This window comes from Rattus norvegicus, chromosome 5 (genome assembly GCF_036323735.1).
Source record: "Rattus norvegicus strain BN/NHsdMcwi chromosome 5, GRCr8, whole genome shotgun sequence".
Taxonomy (NCBI): Eukaryota; Metazoa; Chordata; class Mammalia; order Rodentia; family Muridae; genus Rattus; species Rattus norvegicus.
This window is the reverse complement of record NC_086023.1, coordinates 18,776,485-18,790,554: the sequence shown is the minus strand read 5'-3', so window position 1 is coordinate 18,790,554 and position 14,070 is coordinate 18,776,485. Positions and strand designations below refer to the sequence as shown.

Sequence of the window (14,070 nt, the reverse complement as noted above, 5' to 3'; positions counted from 1 at the left end):
CCACTTTTATGTCCCCAGTGCTACAATCACATTTATGTACCCCACAGGCAGCCTTGAGCCCTGAGTCACCTACTCTTCTGTTCAGGTGTTAACAACCCAATTATCTCAATGGTTGTTTTTTCAAGCCTTCTTCATCAAAGGGACCTCAAAATCCAGTGAAGGGCTGCCCTATCAAATCCTGACTTTAGGAGAGGCAGCCAACTGGATAGTTCTAAATACAACTTGGTTTAATCAGACAGTCCTGAAAATGGTTCTTTCCTCAGGTCTAACAGTATCCTTAAAATGGAAATGTTTATAAGAAGAAATATTCTACATATGCTCCTGTCTTGATTAATCTCTGAAGCCAGTTCAGGTGATCCAGCTGAAGAGATTACAACCACCTATGCTTTACTTCCTTTTTGGGTGGCCTGAGATGATCCATCTGAAATTAAATGCTATTATACTAATCATACTATCATTACTAATCAACCTGTAACATTATCTTTACCCCCTTTTTCAGAGCCCTAAGCTTCCTAAGCTGGATTCAACTACCATCACCTATTTTTCTTTTATGTCTTATGTTTGGCAGTTTATTGGTCAGAACTTTTCAGAGCTAACCTTCTTTGTAATAAAGGCATCCTTCTAATTCTACAGAAGAAAGCCTCACAGTGATTAGCATATGCACATGACTATCAGTCTAAGTTCAGACTTCACGTTTATCAAAAATACTATTCTAGTTTTATGAAGGCTAAATGATGCAATTTAACAAAGCCTAGGAAGGAAAAGAAGTAATGGCCACAACAACCACACTTATTACTTTTAATAACTCCTTTTATAGTGACTATTCTTAATAAATCTTGAATTGATTTGTGTAGCTGTCAAAGCAAAGATAATAATTGTTTCAATATGTTAATCTACAAGATCCAACGTTGAGAATTTAATAAATGTGCCAAAGCACATTTTTGATTCTACTATAAAGCAATGGGCTTTGGTGGATAAAACATTTTCTGCTTTCTCTTTCAGGAGAGTTCTTGACATTATTTTCAAGTGTAAAATTATATTCTGTGTTTGACCATGAAATTGGACTGCCCTGTTTTTGAAGGCAAAACGTGATAATTGTAATGAATGGCTATAGGTGTTAATAGAATCCTTTTCGAAAAAAAATGATTACACTTTTAAGATTACACAACCGAGTAAATTAGAAAATGATAAATGCGGCAGACCAAGGTTGTCTAGTTCAATCCACTGTGCCACTGTGCCCTGTAGAATTGCTCAGAGGAAGATTGACTTCCTTAAATTCAGTCAAGGAAATTGACCCCAGGGTCAATTAGCTTTAATGTTTTCAATAATGCAAGTTGACGTAGGCCAGTAGTCTGGGAAAGTCATGGAGCATGGTTATAAAAGGGCTTAGTAGAAGTATATATTAGGTATAAATTATTCATTGTCCCATAAAGCCCAACTTAAACCACCTTTGCCTAGTCAAAGTCATACTATGTGTGCAAACAGAAGATAAGGGTACATTTACAAATACCATGATACATACACACATAGCTTGACACAGGGCAAAGGAAGTTGAATCATTAATAGCTCTATTTAATTCGTCATCGAAGAGCAATCATTTTTAAATAAATTGGATACATAGCAAATATCACTACAATGTATATACTTAAAGTATAAAAATCCTTTAATACTGAAGCATATTTATGCATATATAAACATACTTATCCACAGACACAGATATCTGTATAAAGTACACTGTTACTCTGTGCCAATTGCCTCTGATATAAAACATTCCATCTTGGAGTGATGATAAGTAGATGCAGGATGTTCTAAAGTGAGGAGGAACATTCTATCCTGCAGAAAAGCTCTTTAAACGCAAGAAGTAACAAAATAGCTCCAGAAGTCTCTGAAACAGACCATATTCATCAGGTCCAGGCTTCACCAAGGAAGTACTACTGAGAGACATTTTCAGACCAGCAGAACTGCCTGGAACAAGCAGAGACCAACTGATCTGCCTGGAAAAGCTGGTCTCCAACCTGCTTGTTGACTATGCATTTCTATTCAGATTTCGTCATTTCCTAAACTGTCAACAGTCATACACATTGGAATGGTCTTTGTAATGTAGTTGACTAATTTTTTAATCAATTATCCCTAAATATTTACTCTTCTAAGCTCTGTCTTGTGGTCTCTTTATCAAGGATTGTGATTTGTGGTCTATGGGCATTCTATAGAGTGGAACAACGTTTTTTTAAAAATTTTGATTAAAATAGTTTTTCATAAAATATATTCTACCCCAACTCCTCCCAGTTTCTCACCACTTCTTTTCTAATCCAGATCCACAACCTTTGTCCCTTGTTAGAAACAAAATAGGCATTTAAAAAATAAAAATGAAATAAGTGAAAACAAAACACAACAATCAGAATATGACAAAACAAACAGAAGAAAACCAGCTGAAAAATGCATGAGAAATTCCATAAAAATACAAAATCATAATGTATATGCCATAATGTATATGCAAAGATCTCTGAAGTTAAAAAATGCTCTGACATAACACTCCGAGACAAAGAACTTCCAAAAATACCACTGAATTAATTAGTCTTGGCCATCTAATGTTGAACATGGAGTCAATTTTAAGAATAGTTTTTTCCCCAATGAGACTTCTTTGGAGAAAACTAACTTTTAATTTGCAACTGATTATAAATTATACCAAGCTTCTGGGTTATGAATGGGTATGCATGTTCACTTCTCTCAGATCTATCATATCATCGGTATAGACCTATGCAGGCCCTATGCCTGCCACAAAAGTCTCTGCAAGTTCATATGTGTATGTGTCTTGCTGTGTTTTGGTCTTTTTTCTTTAGCGTCTTCCATCCCCTCTCTGCATCTTACATTCTTTCCTCCTCTTCTGCAGGATTACCCGGGCCAAGGGAAGGAATGGTGGAGCTATCCCATGTAGAACTGAATGTTCCATGGTCTCTCACACTGTGCACAGTGCCTAGTTATGAGTCTTTTTCCTATCTACTATGGGAGAAAGCATCTCTGATGATAGATTAGCAAGGCACTGGTATATGAGTATAACAGAATGTCATTAGCAGTCATTTCACTGCTCCAGAACAGTAAGTAGTATTTCTTTGGTGGATTTTTTTCTTTGATGAGCATGTACTGTAATTCCCTATCTAATCTGGTTAGTTTTAGTTCTTTTCTTCTTGTACCTTGAAAAGCACCTCCTTTAGGTTGCAAGAGTTTTCTTTTAAAAATTTGTTTTAAACATTTTCTGTGACCTTTACCTGGCTTTCTTCTCCTTCCTCTATTTCTATTATTCATAGATTTGATCTTCACTCACATGTTTCTGGATGTTTTGTACTGGGTTGATTTTAGATTTAATATCTTCTTTGACTGGGGTATCTGGGTTTTTTCCCTTTTGTTTGTTTGCTTTTCTATCATGTTTTCAATTACTGAGAATCTCTTATCCATCTCATGTATTTGTTGGTGAGCCTTTTCTCCAATGTTACTATTCAAGTTTGTAATATCTTTATCTTTAGTTTTCCTAAGTTTAGGCTTTCTTTATTGATTCCATTTTTGCAAGCTGAGGATATAGTTAGGGAATTATATTCGGACGAGAGGAAAGAGAGCAAAGATTGCCTACCTACTTCCCTGGCTGGTAGGACTATGAGTTCCCAGAAAATGGCTCTTTATGTTTGCAGCCAAGAAATAGGTATAGGGTGGTGAGAAATGCTGTGAGAGAAGGAGCTGCATTGAGGTACTGCTTTTATCAGAGGAGCCTAAGCAATTAAAAAAAGATGTTACAATATCACTTAAAGGACTGGATGAATTTTTAAAAAGCCAATTATATTTGATCTAAGAGTTACTTCTATGCTTCAATGTTTCTTAAAATTGGCCATCAAGAGTTGATTTGTTTTAATGCCCTAATATTTGTTGCTTGCCTCCCTTCAACCTTGGGTCAGATCATAGGATCCAAACTAGATATCATTCCCTCATAAATAAAGAAACATGAGCAAATCAGTGGATGGTTAAATTGAATATCTTTAGAGAAAGTTGTTCAGAGCAATTGGGAACATCATCAGACTAGGAATCAAAGTGAAACTCAGCAGTACCTAGAAACATTTGCCAGTCCTCCCAGCATTTGGGAAGATAAGCAGGAAAATTATGAGCTTGAGACCTATCTGAGCTTCATGGTGAGATTCTTTCTGAAAGCCAAAACATAATGCAATAATTGGGCCAGCTCTTCTAAAAGTGAGTAAAGTGGGAAGGTTATGGAAAAATAGTCTTCAAGTATTGTCACCATCATAACCTGAGTATCTTCTAATCATATTTTTTATTTCTAGTCTGCTTAAAATATTTTTTCTGATGTAGAAATATCTTCTTTTCAAATAATAATCATTGTATCACCCCAAACCTCCAGAGTGAAACCTAAGAATACGAGAGGAAAAATTTAACTGACATAAAAGGAGAGAAGACATTACAAAGATCTCATGCAAAAAAAATGTATTGCTTTCATGGGATATAACAAATTGTTTATATTTAATAAAGTTTAAGACAAATCATGAAATTATTTGTGATTTAAAAGAGCAGAGCTTTTTTCAATTTTGATATGTTTATTTGTTTCTTGTCTGCTGTGCCTTTCAACCTCAGAAAAGTCTCCCTAGTTTGACTTTTTAAACCATTTTCAGTATAACTGCTTGATGTTGCATGTGCTATATATGATGGATAGTTTGTCAATTTAAATATGCAGAGTCACATAAGAAGGGACTCACAGTGAGAAATTTTTTATTTTAGGTTGAGCTATGGGCATGTCTGTGAGGGTTATTTTAGTCAAGTTAATTGAGGTGAGAAATGTACTATGAACGTGGCTGGCAACATATCATGGGATAGACATCAATGTCTGTAAGAATGAAAATCAAGAGAACTGAGTAATAAGCAGGTATGCTTTAGAACATTATTCCTTGCTCTTGACTATGGGTGTAGTAAGCTACTTAAAGTTTCTGTTAACTTGACTTCCCTCTGGTGATGGATCTTGAACTAAGAACCAAATAAACCCTTTCTCCCTGAAATCGCTTCATTTCAGGAACAGGTAATGAAACTAGGGCAGCCTACTTTGGTTCATAGAGTTTTATACAAGATAGTTCCCTCAGTGTTATAAAGCTTCACTAACACTTGGATGGTGCTATATTTCATATTATATAGATCTTATATAAAAGATTGTCCTGGCATTAGTGAATAAAGACCAGATGGGACATTAGCATATTCTATATTATAAGGGCATGTTTGTGCTTCATATTATAAAGAAGAATCTGCATGTTTGCATTTTAAATACAACATGTGATGCCGGGAGGGGAATTCAAGGAGCAGAGTCCTTGGGACATGCAAACCCATTACCACAGAAGGACAATAATGAAGGTAAAATGCAGGAGGTTGGGGTGATAAAGAAGGAAGCATCAATACCATGGACCTCAGAGCTCTCTGTGACCACCTGACCGGAATAACTTTGGAATGTTTAACTTACTTTGAATCCACTGACTCTAAAAGTTTTGTAAATGGAAAGGAAATGGAAGACAGCTTTCATCAGTGTTAATCTACTGTCTTAAGATTGCTGACTCCATGAATAAACACTATTGCTTATAAACTTATTTCCAATCTTGTCTCTGCTGCTCAGAATTTTGATTTACTGTAAGCATGAACTCTACTATTCTAGTTAAACCTCAACTCCCAACAAAGGTATTATGGAAAGAGGAAAAAATAATGTGAAAGCTCTATTTCCTTAAGATAGTAACATCTCTAAGTCGTAGGGCTGAAAACACCTTTAAAAATTACTGAACATAACAGCTGTAAGGTGTATGTCAGAAAACAGAGCATAAAACATTGAACCAGAGACACAGAGGAGGGGAACAGAGTTTGACATGCTTTGGAGAAAGGAGAACCAGGCAACTGTGGGATATCTCAAAATAAAGTGGCCACGCAGGACACACTAAAGCCAGAAGCTGGAAAGAACCCAGCTGACTTTCAACAGACGAACGGATACATAAAATATGGTACATTTACACAATGGAGTACTACTCAGCTATTAAAAACAATGACTATATGAAATTCTTAGGCAACTGGATGGAACTAGAAAGTATTATCCTGAATGAGGTAACCCACTCACAGAAGAAAACACTGAATCAAACCCAGGCTCGAGAGTCAGAAAATCTAAAAGATTTGCCACTGAATCTTTGCATGGTATTAGGTCAGGCATCTTATATTTTGAATCTCAGTTTTTTACCTGGAAAATAAACATGATTATACATTCTTTCTTTTAAAGATAGAAATAATATGAATCTAAGTAAGTAATCGTAAATGTAACTTTTATTTGCCTAGTGTAATTGTTGTCTTTGAGGTTTACCACTGAATAAACTCACCCTTTCTAGTTCTTTCTGAAATCTGCAAGCTAGTTCAACTGAGCTCTTCTGGCTCAAACTCATCTCCACGATGAATGATTTAAACTGGCTTCTCTCAGCTCCTCCCTGAATTACTCTGCTTAGCCTCAAACTAACTCTGTTAATATGTTCTAATCTTCTGGCTCCTTCTCATTCTCTAGCTCATTCTGTCTTCTCTTGCACCCTTTCTCTGTAAAACTATCTTAGTAAATCTCCCTTCCCATGCCCTTCTCCCTGTGCTTCTCTCTTTTTTATTGGATATTTTATCTTTTTACATTTTAACTCTTATCCCCTTTCCTGGTTTCCCCTATGGAACCACCCAATCCCATCCCCCACCCCTGCTTCTATGAGAGTGTCCCCCTCCCACCCACTTACTCCTACCTCACCACCCTAGCATTCCCCTATACTGGGGAATTGAGCCTTCACAGGACCAAGGACTTCTCCTATTTGATGCCTTTGCTACATATGTGACTGGAGCCATGGGTTCCTCTGTGTGTATTCTTTGGTTTGTGGATTAGTCCCTAGGAGATCTTAGGGGGTCTGGCTGGTTGATATTGTTGTTTCTCCTGTGAGGTTTCAAACCCTTCAGTTCCTACAGTTCTTTCTCTAACTCCTCCTTTGGGGTTCTCGTGCTCAGTTCAATGGTTGGCTGTGAGCATCAGTATCTGTATTTGTTAGGCTCTACCAGAGGCTCTCAGCAGACAGTTGTATCAGACACCTGTCAGCAAGCACTTCTTGGCATCCACAATAGTATCTAGGTTTGGTGTCTGTATATGGGATAGATCCCCAGGTGGGGCAGTCTCTGCATGGCCTTTCTTTTAGTCTTTGCTCCACACTTTGTCCCAGTTAGACAAAAACTGCTCTAGGTTAAAAATTTGGAGACAAGTAGGTGGCCCCATAGCTCAACCGGGGCCTTGCCTAATGTCTGGATAGAGTTTCCACAGGTTCTCCCTCCCCTCTGTTGGGCATTTCAGCTAATCTCATCCCTGTTGCGTCCTGGGAACCTTTTGCTTTCCTGGCATCTGGGACTTGATGGTGGCTGTCCTCAATTCCTTGTGCCCCATTGCTACACTCTTCAAATTCTTGACCCTCTGTATATCATCCCCATCTCCTTCCATACCTGATCCTGCCTCACTTTTTTCCTTCTCCCCCTCTCCTCTTCCTGCCAAGTCCCTCCCACCCTCTACCTTTAGTGAGTATGGATGCTTCTGTGCTGCTCTCTTTTCTATGCTGTGTCCTCTTAAATAGCTTCTTTTTCCTGTGATGCTCTTTGGAGAGTTGGGTGCATCCTATCTCTGACTCATTCTATCAAATCTTTCTCTGATTTGTCACTTTGTCTACTCCTCAAACAGATGTCTCCAGAGTAACTTTACCTTTATTGTTTGGGATTGAAGGTGTATTCCAAGGAAATGTCTCCATTCTAGCCATAGGGATTAAAAATGTGTACCAAGTGAGTGTTTGATTTTCTAACACTAGAACTAGTGTTCTAATTTTCTAATTGCAAAGCTCTAGGTCTTTAGCTGTGTTGATCTTGCCAGAGCAACAATGTTACTGGATTAAAATTCCTTTACATATAATTGCATTACCTCTTCATCATATTGCTATTCACGTGGAAGAATATAATTTGCAGCTTTTTCAAGGAGTGATTAAGTCATTTTATCTTCACTGGGTGGAGTTTATAGTAGAGAGATCAGATTTGATCTGTGTTGTATCAGAATCTTGTCCTGGGGAAGATCCACTATGTGTTAGTGAGGATCTTAACAAGTTAGCATTTCAGAGCCTGTTATTTTTATTTTTATCCTATTAAATTTTTAAATTAAAATATAATGGTATGAATTTTCACTTTCCTCTTTCCTCCATCACATTCCATTTCTCTTTCTCCAAAGCTACTCATACCACATTAGTCACTCTTAAGTTGATGGGTCTCTCTTTCTTTGATTATTGTTTTAACATACATACATACATACATACATACACACATATATATATATGAATAAATTTTTAAATATATGCATAATACAGAAGTATAACCTGCAGAGTCCATTTACTATGGCTTGGGTAGATATTATTTCAGGACTGACCACTGCATTGGATAACCAGTTTTGGAGCTAATCCCTGGGAAAGACTAATTATCCCTCTTACTGCAGTCATTAGTTGTCCATAGTGCTTTCTATAGGGTTGTGATCCTGGGCTGTTTGAGTTTTTCAATTTAACACAAACCTAGATGTATCTGAGAAGAGAAAACCACAATTGAGAAATGTTCTGTAATACTAGCTTGTGGTTAAATCTGGTGGACATTTTCTTAATTAATTATTCATATTGGAGGATATTGTCTATTGAGTGGCTGTACTACTTGTGATTAGGTGGTCTGAGGCTGTGTAAGAAAAAGACCGAGCAAGCCCTGAAGATCAATACAGTAATTAGCATTCATCCATGGTCTCTGATTCTGTTCTGGATTGCAAGCTTCTGCCTTGAGTTCCTGCCATGACTTACCTGGATGATGGTTTACAACCTCTGTGGTGAAATAAATCCTTTCTTCCTGGAATTGCTTTTGCTCATAGTGTTTGTCATAGCAACAGAAACTCCAATGAAGACAGGTGACATTTTTCCCTGTCTACATCATTGTTTTGGTCTTATTTAGGAAGCCATATGGCTGAAATGTCATATCTAAAATACACACCCTCACAGGCAACTTTCTGGTCCCTTGCTTCTTCTATCTGAGATGTTACCTGATATTTAGGTATAGAGGTTATGTTGTATATGTAGGAATGAAGGTCCCCATGATCAGTTCTTCTCTGCATTATGACCAGTTGTGGTTTTCTTTAATGGTGTTCATTAAGATTCTTTGATGAGAGGTGAGAGCTACACTTATCTGTGGTTATAAGGATAAATTTTAGAATGTGGTTAAGAATTATGCTAGTCTAGTAATTGACAGTTATAGGTTCTCTTCTAACATCTAGTCATGGTGATTGTCTAGGTTTCTAGTTCTTTATATATGATTTTCTTATTGCGTGGGTCATCAGTCCAATTAGACAACTGTTGGTTATGGCTAAGCTGGAAGTGACATAGATCTCTTCCTATGCTTGACATTGTCATGGTTCATAGGCATCACAGCTGGCTAGGACTAAGTACATCCCTCTCTCAGTATCTTAAATAGTAATTTCTGGCACTATGAAAACTTCATTGTAGGAAGTATGCTCTCAAGTCAGATCCACTTTGAATCTTAGGAGTCCTATGTCTGAAGTGTGAAATGTCTTTGTGACTTAAGCATTAGAGACACACCTCAATCTCCGAGTGGCAACCAAAGGTCACAGCAAATATACATATACATATACCTATACCTATACCTATACATACACACACGTGTGTGTGTGTGTGTGTGTGTGTGTGTGTGTGAATTGTGTGAATCTCTTGGACTACACTGAAACAATTCAAATAGAGATTATTGGGAAGCATTGTCAGCTCAAGTGAAACAACTTTATTTAAGTTGTATGTGTGTAGATTCATGAATATGTGTGTTGCATATAATGGTAAATAAAAAATACTATTTCTTGAAGCTTTATTAAATATATTTGGCATTATTTGTCTCCTTTCCCAGGTATGTTCCTGAAGCACTAAATCATGTAAAATTCATATAAAACCTTATAATGATGTATGCTAAATAATTGTCCTAAATATCATTTAAGATTTAGTCTTATTTCATAATCACATTCCTTTTGTAAACATTTTCACTTTCTTATGGCATTTTATGTTTTATAGCATTTCTGTAATTATAACATAAGTTGATGAGTCTCCTGAGGGTAACATTCAACCTAATATGTTCCACAACTATTTTTGACAGAACTCTAAGCATAGTTATAATGATTTTTATTTCTCTGGTTGCTGTTTAAAATCCCTAACTACAGAATTTCAATGGTTCTATTGCTACTTTCAACAGTTAATGAGGCATTTTTTACTTGAATTTCATTTCCTGAATATCTATAATGCTTCCGTCACTGTTATAATGGTTTATCCTCCATTAATGATAAAGATGTAAGAAATAACTGTAACATGTAAAGAGGATCTGTTTCAATCTGACTGAGAATGAAGAACAGGATGTGAGAATGAACAATTTGCTTAGCCCATCTGGCAGCACATTATAAGGGGCTAATGTGTTATTTGCAGCTCTGTTCTTTAGTTCTGAGAAAGTGGTTTGTAGTGAGCAAACATAACTCTTACTGGACATTTGCTATATGCCAGAGACTCTTCTGGTACCTTACTTATTAAGGCTGTGCAATGACCTCAGTGGTGCAGGCTTTATTAATTCATCCATGGTACTGACATCATGGAGCCCTTGTGAGGCACAGAATCTTTTCTAGACTTGGAGACATAAATCTAAATGAAGCATATGAGATTTAGGTCCTGTAACATTTGTTTCTGAGTCATGTGGTATTACACAGTAGGTTAGACTATTCTTCCTCTCTGCAACCTCTGGTACTTGTAATCTAGAACTAATACACCTTATTCATTGTAGTTAAAAGCTACAATTTGGATGAAGAAAAATTATAAAAATGAATAGAAAGGGTAAATTTATAAAATTCATTAGTGTACATTAACTGCCAAGTATGTTTAGAGTTTTATTTGGTTTTATATATTTTAAATTATTATAATATTTAAAGAGGTAATGTTCATTTGTGGATTATATTTCTGATATGCATATTTAAATAGAATGTGGTGGCTATTGCACAAAAAATTAATATTCTACACATGAATCTTCCTTGTACATGAGTCTGTGATGAATTTTTATATATAGCTGTTGATCATTTAGTTATATAACAGATAAATACAATTTATATTTCATAAGAAAAATATAAACTGAGCTCAGCACTTTTAGTCAATGTGTTTGATTGTTGTGTAGATGTTGTCAGGTGTGTTGTTCTTCATTTTATTTCTCATCTTTTACCTTTGTTTTACTGTAATGATTGATGGTATTTGAAGAAATTAGCTCCAGAAGTCAAGGAAAGAGATATTATATGTTTTAATGTGTAATTAGGAGATAATGAGAAGTTGGCCATGTAAACTGAGGCTCTTCCTGTCAATGTGGAAAACATACCCATATGCCCATCACTAAAATCCAAACCAAAACCAAAACGGGTTATACATATGGTGTTAAAAATCAGGATCTAACACTGAGATGTAATGTAGAGAGAGACAGACAGAGAGAGAGAGAGAGAGAGAGAGAGAGAGAGAGAGAGAGAGAGAGATTATTTACAACTGGGTCAAACTTGAGTCACTCTTGATAGGAGGATGATCTGACCCAAGCAGGAATAATTCTTTATAGCAATTGAGCACATGATTATGGAAGTGGAATTTTGCAGTTATCTATATGATCATGGAAAAGGTAAATGTTATGGTCAGATGGTTCCTCTAACATACCATGAGACAATGGAAACAATTTATGACTCATGAATCACAAGATTATAGACGAAGAACATGTCCAAAAAACCAAGCTGATCTTCATCTGAAAACATGATTAGAGAGAAGAAAATCACCATAAAAATAAATCAAATTCTAACATTATGTTTAACTAGGAGAAGAAAAAAATTGAGTCAGCTGTACCTGTATGAGAGGAAGTGTGAAAAAAAGACACAGGTTTTTGAAATATGAAACACACTAGTCCCATACTTTTGCTTCTTGATGAGAAAAATATTTTCCAGATTATGGAATACATAAGTAAATGATATTTTGGAAATAATTGTTTTGGCACACGACAATGTAGCAGCCTATGTTTGCACTGCAATATATATACTAACTAGTTAAACATTTTATATAAGGAATTTACATATATATGCAAATGCATGCATGTGAAATCAGACAGACAGACAGACAGACAGACAGACAGACACACACACACACACACACACACAGAGTGATGATTCAGGGTGATAACTGGGACTATATTTCTACCACTTTCTCTTCTATCGGGTTTAATGTATCTGGCCTGGTGTTGGGGTTCTGATCTACTTGGAGTTGAGTTTTGTGTAGGGTGATGAATATGGATCTATTTGTATTATTCTACATGCAAACATCCAATTTGACCAGCACCATTTATTGAAGATGTTGTTTTCCTTTCAGTGTGTGTGTTTCTGCCTTACTTACTAAAATCAGGTATTCATAAGTATTTAGATTTAGCATGGGTCTTCAATTTGATTCCATTGTTGAACATGTTTGTTTTTATGCCAATACCATGCTGTTTTTATGGCTATAGCTTTGTAGTACTGTAATCACCAGCACTTATTTACTGGGCCAAGATTACCTGATATGAATTAATGTTGTCCAGGCACAAGTTGGGAGGGATCATAGCAAGACTGAGATTGTGACAAGTTTATTGCAAGCAATGAGACTTTTTATACTCATATTAGTAATAGAATATAATAATGGTTGCCATGACTAACACATAAGTAGTTGCCAAAATACTATAACATTTACAAGCTATAAAAGGTACACAAGATTAAAGTCTGAGAACAGTTGTCCTTTCAAGTTTCTATAGGCCCCACTGACTTCTAAGAAACCCAAAAGCAGCCTGAGTGATTCACTGCCTAAGGAGTACCTTGCTTTCTCAGAAACTAGGAGACCACAGAGTATAACCTGAAAAAGCCATGATATGTGCCTCTCAAGGAACCTAGACCAGGCCAAATTCCTCTTTCTCTTATTCTTTAATTTTAGGTAATGCAAATACATCTTCAAAGCATAGAGTAGCAAATTAATCTTAAGGCTGTGATGCTTCTCAGCACCACCACCATTACCACCACCAGTAAATTCCCAGAGACATTCCTATGGACCACAATTTAGAAGTTCAATTAGAAACAAACTAACAAAAAAATAATGACCCAAAACACTTGGTAGGTTTTGTATAGCGATAGAGAAATGTAATTCGTCTAACTTTGAATGTTGAATAGGTAATATTTTATCATGCAAGGACTGGGCATCAATACTTAAATGAACATGTGCCCATCTTTGCCCAGGGAACAATACAATCAGCAGTGGGGACACACAAGATCCAAGTCATCGACATAAACAAGAGTGTTATTCTCTTCCCACTTAACAAATGAAGTGCAGGTGGATCAGGCAGATGAGCCTGGTTTGTTTCCACAGTAACAGATGCAACCAACAGGGACAAATATCAAGAAGCATCAATTCAGCAGTCACACCCTTTCTCTGTTATTTTACTAACTCTTTTCACCCTGTCTCTAGTTTCTTCATCTGCATCATTGTTGGTAGAGAGACTCTTTTCTTCATGGACCCATGTCACACTCTTCTTACTTTCTTTTCTTTAGGTGTTGCCTATCTAGATATCTTGGAACCTCTTTGTCCATTTTTCACAGGTGGAGTCAGTCTTTCAGGTATTCACAATGATTTTTTAGCACTCTGAGGATAAAACAGAAACATGGCTTTGGCTCCAATGACTTACTGGAAACCAGTCATTCTGTTGAAGTGACCGGTTCTGAAGAAATGACATAACATTTCTTCAGAGTACCGTGACCCTGAATTGTTTTAGACAGGCCCAAAAAATGTTCTGCAGTGGAAGGCCATCCTTGCCAATTTCTTACAAAATTTAAAGTACATAAAATAGAAAATATTTTGAGGAATAGTATTGTACCCCTCTCCAATTCCTTTG

At 36.4% G+C, this 14,070-nt stretch overlaps 1 pseudogene; it reads left to right on the top strand.

Moving 5' to 3' along the window:
- Nhp2-ps2 (NHP2 ribonucleoprotein, pseudogene 2) overlaps positions 1–14,070 on the top strand; it is a 131,466-nt pseudogene that overhangs the window by 63,611 nt on the left and 53,785 nt on the right.